The sequence below is a fragment of the Coenobita brevimanus genome, chromosome 43 (assembly GCF_032717465.1).
Source record: "Coenobita brevimanus isolate Jiangsu-jjx chromosome 43, ASM3271746v2, whole genome shotgun sequence".
Classification (NCBI taxonomy): Eukaryota; Metazoa; Arthropoda; class Malacostraca; order Decapoda; family Coenobitidae; genus Coenobita; species Coenobita brevimanus.
In genome coordinates this window covers 1,707,244-1,728,320 of record NC_136996.1, presented here as the reverse complement: position 1 = coordinate 1,728,320, position 21,077 = coordinate 1,707,244, and the positions used below count along the sequence as shown (strand labels likewise).

The window sequence follows — 21,077 nt, the reverse complement described above, 5'->3', positions numbered from 1 at the left end:
GGCCAAGATTTATCCTTAAGCAGCTTAGTCCAGTACTGGAAAATACAGCAATGGCTCTACATCCTTTCCACAGCACTTCTTTGTGACTAGCATTACTAATTTTAATCTAATACTGTAGAGCTAAACAAAATTCAAATATGGTAATTTCAGACCAAAGTTAAACCCTTCCAAAAGCACTTCATTGTGACTAGCAGGGTAATTTTACACTTAAGATTCAAACATCGTAACTATATGCCAAAGTTAAACCCTTCCAACAGAACTTCATCGTGACTAGCATGGTATTTTTAGGCCAAGTTAAAGCAAAAAGAGTGAGATGCAGTATTAACACATTACCAATCTTCTTGGAGTGGAAGGGATTTTCCTTTACACACCTGGCTTGATCTTGCGGTCTTGATACCAGCATCAACCATCTTCCCTCCTGCAAATATAAAAATATAATAGCTGGCTTGTTTTCATCTGATGGAACAACCACTCCCAAACTGAAATACTAAGCTGTTGTTGCCGAGGCACCAGGCACCCAAGCAGTAGATCACCAGACACCCAAACCCACCAGACCACCATCCACCACTCAAATACACTCTACCACCCGGCACCACCCAAACCCCAGTCACCAGGCACCTGAACCCACTAAAACCACCAGATACCCACATTCTCTAGGCCACCAGGCACCTAAACACATTAATCTAATCTAAACACACACTAACACACCTAATGTTTTCAAACAACTGCCAACTGGATCACCTAAATCCGAAGTTTAAATTCCATACCTAATAAGAAGAGACCATCTTCACAGACCAGCAGCAAAACTAACGTACCCAATCTTTAAGTTTCTCTTTGAAACTCAGATTGTGAATTTAAAATGCCTCTTTACAGCCAAAACTGAAAACTGCTAAATAATCAGCTGATATAACAACTGACATAACTCAAATTTTTAAAGCTGAGCAACTTCTTATTTCGTTTAGTTGCTAAAATGCCGCCTCCTAGCCCTCACTTAAAGAGTCGGTTAATGCGTCAGTTAACATCTGACATGTTAAATCAACTAAATTTCATGCTGTGCAACTTTGTATTTCATAAATCATTCAGAACTCTCCAAGACCAGTTACCTAAACTCCTTGGGGGAAAAAAATAAAAGGTATACCACTTCTAGACCAGTCAGCTCCACCACAGGTTGAAACACCTAATACTGTATTCCAAAGCATATCTAGCTGGACCAACTTACTACCACTAGACCACCAGGCATCTACAGTACACAACAGATAGCAGCAGCCAGAAAATACACTCAGTCCAAACATCAGCCAATGGGAGCATCTTAACCCACTAAACAACAACAATGACTATGATGATGGCCAAATTTTTAAGGGAGGCAAAAACTGTAAACAATGCTAATAACCCTAAAAATAATCCACCATACTCTGTGTACTTAAACAATCTCTCTATATCTACTGAAGTAATCCTAGAGACGCCTTTTTAAATTCTGGATAATAGAAGAGTGCAACAAGAGTTTAAAAAATCTTTCCAAACAAAAACAGGAGAAAGTCAAGATCCATTCACTGAAAGATGGCTGGCCACTACATTATTTTAAGACTGTCACTGGCAGTAGGAAGGAAGGAACAATGAACTAGCACTAAGTCAAACTAGCTACATGGCACTAAGACTGGCATGGAAGCGACTTTGCCGATGAAGACTCGGTTATTAAACAGTTTGGCGTTATAGCACAGGGAGGAAGGGAGGATAGGTCAGTGTTAATGAGAGGTCCTTAACCTACACATGTCTGACCCAATTATTTTACCTGATAGGAACAGAGGGAAAATAAAGGCAGGAAAAAATACGGAAATTAGGCGAGAGGTTGGCCAGTAAAGAAGACGACAGCAATGATAGAAAGATTAGAGACAAAAACTTTCCTCTTAATTGCCTCTTATGACAAGCAGGGATACTGGGGAAGTATTCGTTCCCCACCTTCCCAGGGAAAGTCACTGCCAGAAGGAAGCCATTATTTAGTCACAGGCAGAAGGAGAAACAGACACAAGCAGAAGGAGAAACACACAGGCTGAAGGAGAAACAATCACAGCCAGATGGAGAAACAGACACAGGCTGAAGGAGAAACAGTCACAGGCCGAAGGAGAAACAGTCACAGGCCGAAGAAGAAACAGTCACAGGCCGAAGAAGAAACAGTCACAGGCCGAAGAAGAAACAGTCACAGGCCGAAGAAGAAACAGTCACAGGCAGAAGGAGAAACAGTCAGAGGCAGGAGAAAACGTCACAGGGATAAATTCAAACTGAGGTATATTAATTCCTTAACTCCCCTAGCACCTCTTACTCAGTGATTTATTTTTGGTTTTATTCTTGCATCTACAATATAAATTTACAACTCTGGGAGAACCTATGGCTCTCATGGGCTCTTATTCTTGTGAAGGCTCCCCTAGTATCTCTTCCTTAGTAATATATTATTGGTTTTATTCTTGCTACCACCAGGCATTTTTACAACTTAGGGAGGACTTAGAGCTCTGATTTATTTAACAGTAGAGCAGCAGGGTATAACATGCATAATAAATCACTTACGAAAAATTGTAAGGGGTTAATCAATATATCTTCCAACTCAAAATGTATATGATAAATATAACCTGGATAAAATTAAAAATAACAAAGGAGCTTAGAAAAGCATTAATTCTCATGCAAGATGAGGCTTTACTATCAAAACTGATGTCCTTAGAGTAAATAGCCAGAGAAAAAAAAAAAGAGAGGCATCAGGGAGCTTCCTGTCATTTGTTTTCACTCCTACCAACACCTAATGGCTTTATCTAGCTTTAGGGATACTCTCATGAAGAAGTAAGAATGGCAATATCTGACTTCTGTTCCACGTCTCCAAAGCTATGGAAAAATTAAGAATGAAACAAGGCAGAAGGGGGTGACAAAGATCATTTTCAGGGATATGGTTGCTAGAACTGCCAATTTAACAGATACACACCTACTGCAGATAATTCCACTTGGCAAAAATGAGTTTTTAGATTCTGCAAGATTCTTGCAACTTTAGCTTCCTCATCTATGTAAGCACAGGTTTTGGTGCATTCTGACTAACACTTTTTGAAGCAAATTCTGCAAGCAACTGGCAGTTAGCAAAAGCTAATACAGTACCATAAAAAGATATAAAGAAAACTATACATGCTGATGTTTAGTACACTCCACTACGCTCATCAATGGTTATTGCAAGAGACTGGCATCTAAGTGACTAAGTAGCTGGAACATTTAAGAGTAGTCACCTTTTTAGTACCAAGCTGAGCTTGCTGCCACATAACAATGGTCGTGGTGGTGGCGGTGGATGTCTACCACCAGACACCATCCCAGCAGGGGTGTTGTCCTCTGCTATCATGCTGCCCCTCCTCCAACTGCCCTGAAGTTCAAATATGCCTTAGAACTCATTAACTAAGACAGTGCTACCTCAAAACTAGTTAAATCTTGTGCTGAAGGACATAACTGAAGGCTACACCTAACCCATCCATCTCAAGGAGTATCATTCTGTATCTATCCCACAAAACGAGGATGGTGAACTGAAGGTTAATTTCAGCCTGAATTCCCCCAGATTCATATGCAGATAAACATGAACCCACAACTGAGTTAAGGGCTCTAGTAAGTTTCTCAATGACATATATAAACACCCAAATTTGTCTAGTAAACAATTCATCTACTACTATACAGTATAATCTACTTCCCTATTATTTAAGCTAATGCAGTCAACTAAATAGGAACAGTCTTTATTTTCCTTCATCCTGATCTTTTCCACCTAATGATGAGGTGAAGCAGAGTGCAGAAAAAAAGAATAGAGAAAGTATAGAGTAAACACTTAAATATATATCTCAACCTCTAACCATCCAAGGACTAAAAAAACTTATTTCTTTCATTTGATCATTTATAAATACTCCAAGATGCTTGGATACATCAGCCTTATCACCTAATGGCATTTCTCCATGCTGCTTGATCTCTAGCATCTTCCCTCTTCAGACCCTTATCACTGAGGTCACACTGACTTCATCCCAGGTCTTTCAGTCTGCTTCTCAACTTTACCCTCAGTGTTCACACCTCTCACCCTCCACACCCAATTGTCATCCCCCATCCTCTGTACATTTCCAAACCATCTCAATTTACCGCTTCCTCTCAATTCTACCCTCAATGTTCACACCTCTCACCCTCTACATCTAGCTGTCATCCTCCATCCTCTCCACATGCCCAATGAAATGGACCACAGTAAATTTCTGTAGCTGCACCTGTACATATCATACTTTATCTCTGCTTTTGCCCACACTGATTAAGACTTAGGTCTCAAGGTTTCAATCAACAGTCCTCTAATATTTCTTGCATGATTTATTGTATATTCTGTTAACCTGCTCTGACATCAGTATCTATATGATATTAATTATGCTATTCAAAGAAGTACTGTGGCAAAGGTGTATTGGCAAAGGTGTATTGGCAAAGTATAGTTTCTGGCACTGAGCTATATTATATACTACAAGGACAAAAATTTATACCAATTTAAAGCTTAAACTGTACCTCCATTTCATTTCAATTTCTTAACTGAGAAAAAATATCTTATTAAGTTATACTGTAGTCTGTTCTTCATCTGACGGATTCTCAATTTTAGTACTGTACTTAAGTGACTACAAAAAATTTCATGAACTATAGTTATGGAGATAGGAATGGGTCTCCTTGGTTACTCTGTGTTCTCACTGGACAACATTCCCACATCAATACAGTGTGCTTGCTTGAATTCAGTTATCTAGCTATCTTATTTATTCCCAGACACCTTAATCCCATGGGGGGTGGCCGTACAAACCACTACCAAACTGCTATGTCCTCTGCTGTTTGGTTGCTCTCCAACTCTCACACCCCTCTCACATATCTTGCTATACTCCATCCCTCTGACTCACACCCCCTCTTCTTTCTCTCCACTCCATCCCTCCAAACCAAACCCCTCTCCCATATCTACATTCCACCCCTCCAATTCACACACCCCTCTCCCATATCTGTCTACACTCCATCCCTCCATCTCATCATTGGTTATAATTTTGGAATGAGTATCCTTGGGCAATTCAACCTTCCATAATTACCTAACTACACTGACAGGAGAGAGAGACAGGAAAAACTGCCAAGAAAGAAACAGTGACAAGAGACTGACGATAGAAAGAGAGTGAGAGAGAGAGAGAGGAAAAACAGACAGGAGACACACAGTACCGTACTATACTTATTTCCTCTTCTCCACGCAGTCAAGGCCCCTCTGCTACTTAGTTCTCCTGGCAGTCTTCCATTGCTCCTCTTGAAACAATCATGCTGCCCTCTCTCTGGAACCAGGATTATCTTGATACTTCATTCACACCCACACGGACCCAAGTCACCGTAGGAACACCACTGGAATAAATGCACAAATACAGTACAAGTGATTTACATTGAGTGGACAATCAACAGTAGATAACACTACTTCTACCTACAACTTGCCCTGCACTTTGCCTTATCAGTCCATGTCACACAGTTCAGTGGAAGAACAAGATATTGCTATAGCTGGTTATCTCGTCCACAGCACTTCATGACTCACAATATTCTAGCATTCATCTATTGTTCAAACCCAAAATTCAAGATGGTGAGAATTTAAACCAAAAAAAGGCATAGCACCCATTTCAATAAGCTTTTGTTACAGCTTAGTTTTTAAGATGGGGAGTTGTCAATTTTAGACCAAATAAAAATGAAGAGTACTGTATATACTATATTCTAGTGTTAATTTTCCCTTTCAACTCCACTTCAAGACTGGATATTTTAAGTGGGAAAAAAAAAAAAAAAAAAAAAAAAAAAAAAAATATGGCTGCTTGGAAGTCTTAAAAACTAGTCCTACTTTAACCCAGCCTATTTTTTTTTTACATCTCTACAGCCTATCCATTGCACTTCATGACTAGCATCAGTGAATCATGATTAGCATCAGTGAATCTTTTGTTCCTGCTCAGCAATAAAGATGGAAAGAACAGTTTTTGGACAGGCTAGTTAAGGAATGTCTCTGGTTTGTACTGCACTAGTAAAAAATGTCCTCCAGCTCTGACAACACTCGATAATTAACTGAATAGGAGTAAGATATCTTTACGAAGGCCCTGGTCTTGAGTAAGGAATGAGTCTCATTAGTGACAAGTCAAATTACCCTCCCAATCTATACTTGGCCATCAGCTAACTGAAAAAGGGTCAGGGTTCTTTACACAACTGCTGCATGGAATTTTAGCCTTGGCTAAGGAATGACCCTTCTTGGTTACTAGTCCAAATTGCCCTCCCAATCTGACTACACTTGGCCATAAAGTAATTAAAAAGGGGCTAGGGATCTTTATGGAGAGCCTTGGTCATAAATATGGAATAAGTCTCCTTGGTTACTAGTCAAAATTACTCCCCATCTGACTGTACTTGGCCATCAACTAGGCTAACTGAAAAGGGGCTAAAGATCTTCACGAAGAGCCCTGCTCGTAAGGAATTAGTCTCCTTGGTTACTAGTCAAAATTACCCTCAATCTGACTACACTTGGCCATCAAATAACTGAAAAGAGGCTGGGGATCTTGAAGTTGATAAGCTTTAAGGAATGAATCTCCCTGGTTAACAGTAAAAATTATCCTCCCAGTCTAACTACACCTGGCCATCAAATAACTGAAAAGGAGTTAGGGATCTTTACACAGTTGTTGCATGGATTTTATCAGCCTCAGACAGGGAATAAGTCTCCTTGGTTACTAGTAAAAACTGGCATCTCAATCTTACTACACCTGGCCATAAGCTAAATGAAATGATGATAGGGATCTTTACATAGTTTTTGCATCGATTTTAGCCTTGGTTAAGGAATGAATCTCACTGGTTACTTGTCAAAATTACCCTCACAGTACGACCACCTGGGCATAAATGATTTTAAGAATTTAGCTGTCAGTTAATATACCTAACCCCTTCTGAAAAGCCATATGGAAATAGAATGTATATAATAATAATAATTATCTATCTATCTATAGCCCGACGCCCTAATCCCGCAAAGGGTGGCCGCAGACAAAACGCCTCCAAGTCACTCTGTCTCCCACCATTTGACTACCCTCCCCCCAACTCACCCCCCCCTCCCTCATATACCTCTCAACTCCATCCCTCCACCTCATCCTCGGTCTACCCCTCCCTCTCCCTCCTTCCACCTCACCTACATACACCCTCTTAGTCAGTCTTTCATTCTCCATTCTCTCCACATGTCCAAACCACCTCAGTGTATTTCTCCTAATCTTCTCAACCACATCCACATCTACCCCACAACGCTCCTTCACTTCTTCATTTGTCAACCTGTCCCTCCACGTCACTCCACATGCTCCCCTCAAGTAACTCATTTCCACTGCTCTCACTCTTGACTTGTTCCCCTCTTGCAAGGTCCACGCCTCGCTTCCATACGTCAGGGAAGGGATCACAATACCATCATGCAGTGACTTCTTAACTTCCATACTCACCTCCCTATTTCTCATCACTGCTTTCAGTGTACCAACAACCTTCCTTCCCTGCTGTACCCTTTCACGTACTTCATCCCCCAAAGTTCCATCCTTACTCATCATACTACCCAAGTACTTGAATGCACTCACATTCTCCATAACCTCGCCATCCAACCTCACTGCACACTGACTTCATTCCTCTCAAACACCATAACTTTACTTTTGTTTTCATTAACTTTCAGCTTCCTCCTCCTACACACTGTCCCAAATTCATTCACCAAACCTTGCAACTCCCATTCATCTTCACTCAACAATACTGTATCATCAGCAAACAGCAACACCGGAAGCTTCCAAATCTCACCCTCATTCATAATAATAATAATAATACCTTATAAGGCTAGCAAACTCACCAATTTAGCATCCAATTAAATGTCCCCTCCAAAGTGATGGTTCTGGCTGTAGCTGTGGTAGTGTGGTAGTGGTAGTAGTCCTGTGCAGCTAATTGTCTTGATGCCGGAAAGGTTGACCACAAATTACTTCATGCCATTTCCTTCGCTGTCAGGCTGCCTTCTCCCCAGGTCACACCTGGAAAAGATCATTATTAGCCATTACACTAAAAACTCCATAAAAAATGTAAACTATCAATAAATTGAAAATCAAAATTCCACACACACCAAAATCCACACACATACCCCAAACTACACACACATCCCAACCCAAAGTCCACATACAGCTCTGTTATCCTATCTTATTACGATTTCAGTTACCTGAGTAAGCTTTAGAAATACTCAGGCGTCTTTACAATACAAATTAAAATCAATATCATAAAAGCAATTAATGGAGGGATAAAGAAAAAATGTCTTACCAAAATCCTAACAGCTTTCACCAGTCACTTCTCAAACCAGACTGACCAAAAGCCGGCAAATTCCACCTACCCCCACATTCTTTCCTTCCCTCCCTCCCTCCCCCCCACTAGTTCTCCCCCCTCCACCACCTCCCACCCTTTCCTCCACCTCTCTTTCCCTCCTTCCTTTATTTTCCCCTCCTTATCTTTTCACCTTGTCTTCCTTCTTCTCTCCACCTTTCTTCCTCCCTGAGAAGCACGCTTCCTTCATCCCCCCTCCCTCCTTCCCTTACGTCCTCCCTCCCCTCCACCACCTCTTTAAATGCATCAATTATTCATTCATGAAAAAATACCCTGGACTACTGTATATATATAATACAATAATGGTACAAGACTGGAAACATCGGCCTACTGATATCGGTGATTACAAGACAGTCTTTTCACAGGGGGCTGCTGAAAAAACAATGTAAAGGTTAGGTTTGGTTAGGTGGCTCATGTTGGCCCTCGGTGAAAACACCAACCCCCGAGAACCACCGAGGGCCACTGGAAAAGCATAGGTGGCTATCGCTGGCCCTCGGTGAAATGACCGACCTTTGATTGCCATTACTAAACGGGAACTGACGAAAGTGGTCATAATCATGGGGCCACAATCCTTTAGTTAATAATAAGATCTATTAATGGTGTGGTTCTGTAGCAAACAGAAGCATAAATGCCAACATTCAATTAACTTTGCTTTTAAAATGAGCAGATAGTAAGCTTATACCTTGCTGTCGTCTGCATCATCATCCCCATCTCCTGGCTACCGTATGCCTGAGGCTGAGCATCACCGGTTCTGAGGATTCGAAACTCGAAACAGACAATGGGCTCGAGTCTACAATGTTCGAATCCATTTTCACATAGCTACCACATAAAAGAACACGGCTTCATAACAAGTCCTTTAACTCCTTAAGTATAGGAATTAAAGAACACAACTTCATAACAAGTTCTTTATCCCCTTTAGTATGATATAGCATCTTCATTACATTTCTGCTGCTGCCATCTTAGGGCAGACTTCACGGAGAACGGGGTAAAGTCAAAATTATCCACTTAAAATCGTCTGGCAGCAGTTGTGAAGGAGTATAATTAAAATGGCCTTTATCGAACCCCTCTAGCAATTATGAACTTTGCCTTCAAGTTCGACAAGAATCGATAGATCCCTTCCAAACTGACTATAATATTGGTGATGGCCAGAAAAAAAACAGTCATGGGGTTCTCTTCAAAATCCTCTGGTAGTGGGCTGAATACCCATGTGATTCAAAGCACTGGTGACATTTTCTGTTCTATTCCTGCTCCCAACATTTTTTTTATTTTTTATGCCACTTATAAGAACCTCTGGTAGTGAAGTGGTTATGAAGGTTAAATGTCCCGTCCAGTTCAAAAACGTCTCTCCTAGACAGTGAAATCGTCTGACGGTATTTGTTTTGTTTTTTTTCAGCAGCCTGTGTTAACACGAACCCACTCACTGTTAGGACAACTCGTGTTCTATTCCAACTAACGCCAAATAATTTTATTCGGATGAATAAACTGAATATTAACTGCTGGCATATAGATTATCTCACCAGAAATAATCTGGCACTGGCCTTATCCCCTTCAGTCCCGTGACGATTCTTCAGATGCAGCAGTATCTCTAGGAGCAACCCGGCCAGTCAGTCACGCCTAAGGATTTCCACACGCAAGGTGGTACACTCTAGCAAGGCCCCAAATGGTGCTTACCGATTTTCACATGCACAGGGCTTCATTAACGCAGCCCCATATGGTGCTTTGCTGTAGCTCCCTAAGGATTTGCACACGCAAGGTGCTTCCAGGAAATCCCAGTACGGTGCTTCAGCTGAGACCCCTTCAGATTTTTACACCCAGCGTGCTTCTACGAAAGCTCTTTGGTGCTTCATTTGAGCCCCCTTCAGATTCTTACACGCACGGTGCGTCCTGTTAAGTCCAGTATGGTGCTTCATTTGAGCCCCCTTCATATTTTCACAAGCAAGGTGAATTTCTACTCGTGAAGTCCTATATGATGCTCCACTTTACCGAAGCCACATAAGGTCCCCCATCCATTATTTTTTATTCATACTACCTCTAAACGATTTTATGTTGTGTAGATTGTCCTATCAGGAAATTACACTGACTTTCGAAGTTAATGAAGACTATCTCACCCCTCCATTTCAGTCTCTCCTAATGCAAAATCGTCTGCAGAAGCAACAGCAAAACAAAAAAACTGACCATCGAGATACTTCCCTGTGTCAAATAAAATTATCTTGCGTTAAAAGATACGTCATCCCCCGAGGTTTACAGTTAAATAAACAGATTAACACTTTAACCCAAAACACTGTCCGGACTCCTTCCTGCGGTGGTACTGATGCACCCCCACCTACCCAGATGCAGAGACGTCCCTCAACTCCCCCAGCCTCCCGAAAGGAGGATGGTCCACAGGGTTCATCTTTCATAAATGAGCCTGGGATTGCAATTACTACTACAACTAGCCTACTACTATTACATTACTACCATTACTGTACTACTACTACTATACTACCACTACTACTGCTGTCACTAGTACCACTACAGCTACGACTACTACTACACCCTCCAACCTCTGGGGACGACTTACCTATTTTACTCCAAGTAACGCTCGACACTTTCCTCACCATTGGGAAACCTGCGGAGGTCAGAGGATCAATAAAGTACTTAACCCTTTATTACAACGACGTCTTACCCAGTTTTATTCCGAACTAATGTGGTTACAAGCAATCGCCTAACAACCCTTACCGACAAAACATTCGCACATTCTTTCAATCCGGGATTTTTGTTATTACTACTTGACATGATTTACTCAGCTGAGGGAAAACGTCTTTTGGTGACTGGTGAGGGGACTAATGAAGGATGTTACTGATCTCCCCAACTGGAAAAATAATTCCTACACTGAATATACAGTACTTATCTGACGGCAGCAAGGATGTAATCAAAAAGGGTCAACGTTGTGAAGTGGTTAACCCATTCACTACGATGATGGCTTAGATTTTTCGCTACCTTCAATATGGATGAACCAGTGTTGTAAGATGCTGGAAAAGATTTTACGAAAAGTTTGGGTAAATCATCTAAACACAGTATAATAACTGAAAGGTAATTTGGTTTCAGAAAGGGAAAATCACGTGTTACTAATATATTAAGCTACTATGACAGAGTTGCAGAAACATTACAGACAAGAGAAGGGTGAGTGGACTGTAGATTTCAAGAAAGCATCTGACAAAGTATCGTACCAAAGACTTTTATGGAAACTGTACTATCAAGGAGGAATCCGAGGCAATCTGTACTGTTGGATGCAAGGGTTTCTCTGAAAAGAGGAAATGAGAGCAGTACTGAGGGGAAATTACTCATTATCGAGGGAAGTGACTTCGCGGAGTTCCACAGGGCTCAGAGCTGGCGCAAATTATGTTTTTAGTGTATATAAATGACAGATAGTAACACTGGAAATGAAAGCTATCTCAATATGTTTGCTGATAGTGCAAACATACAAAGGAGAATTACTAACACAGACTCCTGTAAAGAGCTATAAGAAGAATTAAATAAACTTCATGAATGGAGTAATACATGGCAAATGGAATTCAATGTGGACAAGTGTCATGTAATCAAGTTTGGTAAAAGTGGGAAAAGACCAGATTGGGATTACAAGTTAGGAAGTAAAACCCTACACATATCAGAAACACAGAAGGACCTGCGTGTCATTATCAATGACAGACTATCTCCGGCTGACGACATCAGTGAGAAAGTACGGAACATGTATACACTGCCTGCAAATATGAGAATAGCATTCGCATACATACAGTAAATGAAGACATGCTGAGAAAGATAATAACATCATTCATCAGACCAATCCTGGGGTATGCATCAGCAGTCTGGAATCCTCACCTCAAAAAACACATAGATAAGATTGAAAAAGTTCAAAGGGCTGCTACAAGATGGGTACCAAGCTTCAAGGAATTAAGCTACGAAGGAAGACTAGAAAAACTGAATCTGCCAACACTACAGGAGAGAAGGAAAAAGAGGACACATGATTATGCTATATAAATGCATATCTGAGAAGGAGAAAATACACATAAATGAATATATAACCTATGGGGAAGCATCAGTAAGAGGACACTGCAAAAACTGCGTAAAAAGAGGCGATAAAGACGTAAGGAAATTTAGTTTCCCAAATAGGGGAACTGATCAGTGGAATGCACTACCGCATGAAACAGTGTGTGTCAAAACAATTCACAGATTTAAGATGTATGATGACAGTGGTTTAAGACAAGGAAAGACACGGAACAGTACGAGCTTGCCTCATTCCTGTAACACACACACACACACACACACACACACACACACACACACCAGGGGCAGGGTGGCCCATTGGTAGAGTGTCGGGGTCAGGACTGGGAGGTCGTGAGTTTGAGCCATGCCCAGTAGCTGCAATGCCGGGAGGGGTGGCGTCCTCCTGCCACCAAGCAGGGCTATATGATCTAATAAGGTCTAGCTTGGGGGAACATTTCCCTTTACCTTTGGGTGTGTGGAAGAGTTTTGTTACTTGGGAGACGTGTTATGTGCTGGAGGCGGGGCTGGAGCTAGCTCTGTGGTAAACTGAGGAGTGGTTGGAAGAAGTTCAGAGAGCTGTTGCCTCTGCAGACAATGAGAGGGCTCTCCCTCAGTGCTAAGAGATCTTTGTATGTGGCATGTGTTAGGAATGCATTGCCGTATGGTGGTGAGACCTAGGCAATAAAGAAAGAGGATATTCATAGGCTCAAACATACAGAAATGAAAATCATTAGGCAGACGAGCAGTGCGTCTCTGAATGTGAGGTTTTGGGGAGGCTAGGTTTATGATGGAAGAGTTGAGAGGAAGGATGGGACTGGAGTGTGTTGGTGTTGTGGTGAGGAGGGGTAGATTAAGATGATCTGGGCACGTGCAGAGGATAGGGGATGTCAATCGGGCGCAGAATGTGATAAGTGCAAACACTGAGGGGGTGGGATTGTGTGAGGCAAGCCAAAAAAGACTTGGGACAAGATCACGGAGTGTGACCTCATGGATAAAGGACTGAATAGGGAGGCTGCCAGATATCGAGCAGCATGGAGAGTCGCCATTAGGTGACCAAGGCTGACACACATAGGCATGTTGGAGGCTTTATAAACAAATATGAAAACATTCCAGTTGTGCTCCACTGTGACCAAAGAAAACCAGTCACCAGTTATGTTACCACCTTGAAGGGGCACCTGTGCTTTCTTTAATACTACATTCTGTCTGATGGATGGATACAGAAAGCAGAGTACATCTGACACTTTACTAAAATTAACCTCCACTACAAGAATGTCATGTGACCTCTCAAAGCTTTATGATAAAAGAGTTAATTCATTTATAATTCCATATTTCAACAGAATTATTGGTATATAATAGTATATGAATATTACAATGTCTGGAAATGAAGTACAGTAATTTACAAAAAACAGGTATGTGCACTATGTGATGCAATTTTAGTACAGTATCATGAATACATTATTGTGCAGCAAAACACTGACACAGGTAAGGATTGTATGATGCAATTTTCCTACATGTAACAACTGTGATACCAGGTACAGTATATCACTAATTCCTGAAAAATTTCAGTGCCGCTTATAATTAAAATTATATCTTTTATGTGGACAGGTATAAGGAAGAGCTAACTACCTAATACTGAATTACAATACAGTATTTGTCAGTGTGGAGCAGTCCACCAAAGACAATCATATATAAAAATAGAATATCTGCAATTTGTCAACTAACCATATCTTGAAATATTCAATAACAATCCGACTTTTATAGCTCTACATCACATCACAGAACATAATGATACTATACAGTTCAGTTCCTAATGTCTGTTCCATCATGTACACTTTTCCTGTACTGGTACACACTGGTGGCCAACATGGAATTTTGTTCCTAAAAATTAGTGGCACTAACAAGGTACAATCCAGAAAGGGGAATCAGCATGAAAATTTTGGCACATACTATACAGTATACCAGTACTTCTCTGTTTTCCATTACTTAACAGTCAGGAGCAAGTGACATAATGCATCATTCAGTTTCATGCAGCCAACCATACAACTTACTGGTGCTGGCAAGGGATACCTGCATGTGATGGCACTCATACAACCAGGCAGCTTTGCTGCCTGATTATGCAATTGTCCCTCAGACCCCTTCTAATTCTTTGAAAAAAAGGATGGTTGACTGCAGGATACAGGGAACTACAGCCTGCAGTCCACAAGGTTCATGTCCAGATGAACTTTGGACCACAACGAAAATGAAACTTTTTCCTAAAACCATGGTTTACCGGTTATGTAATGTCACTGCAGAGACAACATTCCTCGCTGTTTGATATTTGGCTATATGCTGTATAATCAAGACTATACATGATGTGTACACTGTGAATATTGTCTGCTAAACTGTATTCAATATTTAATGAAAACACTAGTTTGTTTAATACTGTACAAGAATAATCATGCAGACTCAGTTATATAAAAAATCACTTTAAATATTATACACCACTATACTGTACACATTTATATTAATATTACATATATACAGGACTTGGAATACATTGTTAATACTGTAAGCTTGTTAATGCACAAACTTACCTAATTCAAAACCTAGGTACTGAACATCCTCAAATTCTAATGTGTGTTAAGTACCCATGACTATAAATGTTATACAATTATCAACTGCAATTTTCAAACAGAGAGAATATATGCTTTTCCCAACTATATTACCCTTTACTGCCAGGCATCTGCAAGCTGGCAGTGTCTATACCTTCAGGATAATCTGAAAAAATCTGCTTTCTGAAGAACAATTTGTAGTCTCATCAAATACTCTAATATGTATGAAAAAGTTATAATATGCATGTAATGGGTGTAACAGGCAGTGGTAATGAGAGTGAGCAGTGAAGCGTGCACTGCTCACTTGAACAGATGGCACGTGGCAAGATGCAACATATGACATGGAGCACTTCCATTTGTGACACTGAAGATGACAGAGGCAGCATTGGACTACCCACACTCCCTCTCGATGCAGAAAAAGCAAGAAAATCAGAGTGGAAGCATTTAAAAAAACAGTCGAATGGAAAATGGTATCTATCTCTCAATGACAGATGAATGTACGAGCACAGGACCTGCTATTCAGGAGTTAATGCTACCAACTTCAATTCTAATATTTACAAGACAATATATACCACCAACTAATGGAACATCATGTAATGACAGCCACCACCATGAATTTCATTCCTAAACAAATGTGTGATGTTATTTATGGGAACTGAAAATCATTTGAAAAACATTATATATATATATATATATATATATATATATATATATAAACCGTATTTACTTTTTTTAAATATTTTTTTCCTCAATGTACATCGGATTCTACTGTGTTACTTGAGTTACCGATCTTCAGTTGAATATACAAGCATTAATAGTCCCATATAAACACACAGTTCCTCAGTGTTCCTTCTGACTCACACACTTTTGTGCTGGTAAATTCTTCCACCTTTTCACCAGTCACTCAAAAACTGCCGTCAACCATCAGCAATTATGAGTTCAACATTTGCAGCTTCACTTATTCACGACATCCACAAAATCTCCCATTTGGCCATTTGGATTGGGTCAGGCAGTCTTCCAGAACATCCAAGATGTATCAGGAATGGGTATGAGGCATATCTGACAGTGTTGCCATTCTCTTGAAGGTTAGGGAAATATATATAAGTTGCCAAAATACAGACAACCACCATTATACATTCCATGGTTTACATTGTTTGCTGATATATATATATTTTTTTTTAAATGCCCGTTTTTGTTTACATGATCCAAAACAATGCCTCAGTTCCACAGAACACTCTGTTTGAGCTCCATGCCCAAGGTTACTGTCATCTTTCTCATTCAAAACAGCAGCTGATGCGCCTGCGACCCTACTGCATCTCGCTAACACAGTGCCCCACAGCATATGCTTTGCATCCTTTCCTGGCACTTTCTCTCTGCCCCTACTCACTCCTCTATTATTACTCAGCTATTCACCATTTCAAGAATTATAAAATACCTGAACATACATGTGGAGGGTGGAGTCACCTTGGATCATACTACTAGGCAGTTCATCCCATTGTCAGTTTGGCCCATTGTTTTGGTAAGTCTGGTGTCTGGTCCACCTGCTTGATATAGTTATGCAACTAGACCTCCTGTCTAACTTACACCATTATATTATTAGTCTGATGTTTCATGGTGTCATTTTCTCTCTCTCTCTCTCTCCCTGTTCTGAGGCAACCATTCTTCAGTCCTTTAATATCTGCAGCGGCAAACCTTCATCAATTTGCTTGGGAAGAACAAATATTATTATCAAAGGCAGTGTTTACACTGAAAATTTTCAGAACGGTGCATCTGGCCCAAAATATGGTGGTAAAAATTCACTTATCCAAACTCACCAAACAATGAAATCAATGGATACCATGCTGATATCATCAAGATATTTATGTCCACATCAGACTCCCACACCTTCAACACCTTATCAACAATCATAAGTGAAAAATACCGTTCATCACTTAATACTGAGTGACTATGCGACAAGGCTGTGTGATGTCCCCGTGGTTGTTCAATATATATTTGGATGGGGCGATGAGAGAAGCAAAAACACAAGTAATGGAGTGAGGGATGGCGTTGGTAATGAATCGTGATGGCTGGAACATGTCAAATTTGTTATATGCTGATGATGCAATGCTACTTGCAAATACCAGACAAGAACTTGGTAGGCTAGTGCAGAGTTTTGCTGATGTCTGTGAGCATCGTGCCTTGAGATTGAATGCAGAATATGGAAAAGTGATAGTAATCGAGTGAGAAGGTGACTCCCAGTGTGATGTAACAGTGAATGGAGAGAGACTGGAATTGGTGAGAGAGTTCAAATACCTGGGAAGAGTGATAGAAATGAAAGGAAAATGTGCAAAAGAAGTGGAAAGCTGAGTGACACAAGGAAGAAGAGTGGCTGGAGCTATGAAGGCCATGATAAGAAACAGAGGCTTGAGTGTGGCTGCTGCACAAGGCTTAAATCCAGAAGTGTTAGTGCCAACTTTAACATATGGATGTGAGACTATGGTGTGGTATGAAAATGAAAAGTCAGGAGTGGGAGTTGTGGAGATGGGACTGCTGAGGAATGTCTGTGGAGTACAGAGAGTGGATAGGATATGAAAATATGTGATTCGTGAAAGATGCTGAGTGAGGAAGTCTGTGGACACCAGAATCGAAGAGAGTGTACTGGGATGGTATGGTCATGTGGAGAGAATGAATAATAACAGAGTGGTGAAAAACGTGTATCTGAGCGAATCTGAAGGACAGAGGAGGCGAGGTAGGCCAAGGAGAAGGTGGAGGGATATGGTGGATGAGTGTGTGAGGAAGAGAGGTATGGAAGTTGGTGAGGCTAGGGGACTGACGAGATCAAGCTGGCTGGATGAATGTTGTGAAAAGAAGTGAATGATCAGGGATCTGGCATCCCTTTTAACATGACTGCATCCAGATTGATTCTCTCGGATACGTTTATGTGAACCTACAGAATGTGACGCAAGTTTTTGGCGTATTAGATAGAGCCAGGAGTCCGCGGGCTTGAATGATGAGTGAATGGAAGCATGGCCCATTGGACTGGGCAAACTTGGGCTGTCTGGACATTGCTTCTCCTCACCCTGCCCTAGGGTGGGAAAGGAGGTTTGGATGATGATCAATTAGTACACTAATGTTGGATGATGCTTAGGGGCACAAAAGGTTGACAGGCAACCACAAATTAAACTGCAATTACAGTGGCCATTCCAGATGAAGGTGCAGTGTGGGGAGGAGAGACCAAATTATTAGCAGATTTTTAACACTCATGGCAAAGTCTGCAACATATCACCAACAAGCATTGACTGCCAACTGCATAAGACATACCAAAATTCTGCAGCCACCACTGTAAAGCTTACAACTTACACATCTGATATACTAGTATGTATAAAAATAATAATAATAATAATAATAAATATCTATCCTGAGCTAAAAGTTAACCAGACTGGAGTTTTGTATGCAAAAACTTGTATTTTATATTCATGAGCTCAAAATTTTAAAGGTTCTTTCTCAGTCTGATTAACTCACATGAAAAAACAATCATTTCTGAATATGATGGAGTAATTTTTAAGTGAAAAATAAACCTTTGGTTGCAACATTAGGTCCACCCTACAACTGAATACTAAGCTCTTAAGTGCAATTGCCACAGAGGCATATCCCAAATTATATATAAAGAACCAAAATGTTTCTGGGCTGATACGCCATAGGGCTGATACTACCAGTAAGTTTCTAGTGATGCGGCATCATCCTGAAGATTATCACATTAATAATACAGTTTACATTATACAGCCTGCCCTCGTTTTATGCTGAGGATGTGTTTGACAAAATCCATCACATAATGACTTTCATTATATCATTTGAAGTATAACATGGGTCCAATGGGGATGCATTTTTGGTCAAGCCACCCACTCAACAAAGTCTAAAAACAAGTTTCCAGACAACTGAACTGGTAGTTATTTCATTTCACTGCACTTCATTTGCTGCCTACCCCTAAATTACAGTAAGTCAAAGAATGAGTTTCCAACTCACCTAAACTGGCAGCTGTTTCACTTCATTTGCTGCTTAAAGTCCAACATTGTTCCATCACTGACACTTAATAAACCTGATAGCAACCGAGTTCAAAGGTCACCTTGGAAACAAACAAACGATTGTATGTAAGCTTCCATGTCTGAGATCATATAAGTGAAAACAGTGATCATACTGTACACCAACTGTGAGGTTTCGCACGCAATAAAAATGATCACATCAGCAGAACTGCGATCATATGTTAAAAAATAAAAAACAAAAAAACATAAAAAAAGGTCCAAACCTTTTAATCATCATATAAGTGATTCGTTGTTTACCGGTTCATCGTAAAATAAGGGTCTGCCGTATATTTTTATAAAATACAAATACACTTGTAACATAAAAATCTATGTCCAAAATCAGCAGGTTCAGTGTTCACTAGATCATCATGGTAATTCATTTGATGGATACCACACAGGAAGCCCAAATTATTTCTTTGACAACTGAAAGAGTTAAAACTTATATTTGCAGATATCTATCACTTTGGTTTAAATATCAAAATAAATACACTACATATGTGATAAGATGCTAGAAATGGAATTTATGTCTCTACAGTGTTTGGTACAACTGTCTAAATGAAGTCAGCACTGGTTTCCTTCCTAGCTAATGCACTCACATCAGAGATAAAATTATTCATCACACCTCATTTTTACCAATTCTTCACTGGTTTTTATGGTATGCCATACACTCAGTGGATTCCACATGCACAAGACTACTTGCATTGTAGTACATCTGTCTGAGTAAGAGTACAGTCAGTCAAACATCCATGTTTTTGGTCAAAACAAATTGCACATTCTATCGATATTCCATATCCAATATTGTGGCCATCCAAAGTACAGTCCATCGACCATTCCAACCCTCTTTTTTTCCACTTAAAGATAAGGTGAAGGAGGGTCCAGAAGGGGGAAAAAAAGAAAAAGAGAGAGAGAAAAAAAACAAATAAAGGAAAACTCAACTGTATGCTCAATGAAATGGGCCAAAATCCTGACTCTATCTCGCATGTCTAACCATCTGCACATTTTATTGATATTTCTCCTTATAGAAGCATATCATATTATTTACCAGATACTGTCAATCTGACGACTAACAAGTCACGTACACCTTTCCCTTAGTTATGCAGTTCAAGCGTAAACCTTGGGTACCACATATAATGGATATGAGTATGGCAGCCCAATGAAACCAATTATAAAGGAGGTAATGCAGCAACCTCATCTCCAACTCATTTCTACCCCTTTCCTTGTACGACTAAACCTGGTTAATGATATTCATTTTTTTCATTCATTGCCAGACGCCATGTATCCCAAACGGGGTGGACAAGGGCTCAGAGATAATTGCTTTACAGGAAGGGGCACTAATCCTCCACCAACCCCACTTGACACGTAGGGAGAACGTTATGCCAACAGCATCTGGTGTTCCCAGGCGGTCACCCATCCAAGTACTAACCAGACCCAACGTTGCTTAACTTCGCTGATCGGACGGGAAGCGGTGTATTCAACGTGGTATGGCCGTTGGCCTATGCTTTCTCAAAATATACCATACTATTCAGGGGTAAAACAGACAATACAATGGCATCTGAGAGACTTAAAAAAGTAATAATAATGGATTACAGAGAAAATTATCATCACTACCAGAAATGCCTTTCTCTCTCATTTATCTGTTACACATTAGGTGTTTTATTTAACTGCTACCTTAGAGCAGATGTTTGTTGGCTTGTTGTTCTCCTGCTTAAATAGAGGCAATAAGCAGTGGCCAACATCAGAGAAATTAGGAGAAAATTAGCAAAGAATATAAGGTTTTGAAGATCCTGGGAGCTTCCAGCCAAGCTCAGCCCATGAATTATACATAAAAAATTCACGCACAATGGATTAGGGTCACGATTCATGTCACCACATACAACATATCCGTGCATGACTGGTCCACACAAGCCAGCGAAATCTGTGTAGCGTATACTAGCATATTGTATAATCGGTATAATGTATAACTGTGTTTCATCTCATGAAGGGTCAGATACAGACATCTAACCAATTTTTTTCC

General features: G+C 40.4%; 1 non-coding gene across 1 annotated transcript; it reads right to left on the bottom strand.

Moving 5' to 3' along the window:
• Positions 1-20,437: 20,437 nt before the first annotated feature.
• LOC145397890 (5S ribosomal RNA) lies at positions 20,438-20,556 on the bottom strand. Its single transcript, XR_013897035.1, has one exon. It is a non-coding gene; the product is annotated as a 5S ribosomal RNA (ribosomal RNA).
• Between the last annotated feature and the right edge of the window lie 521 nt (positions 20,557-21,077).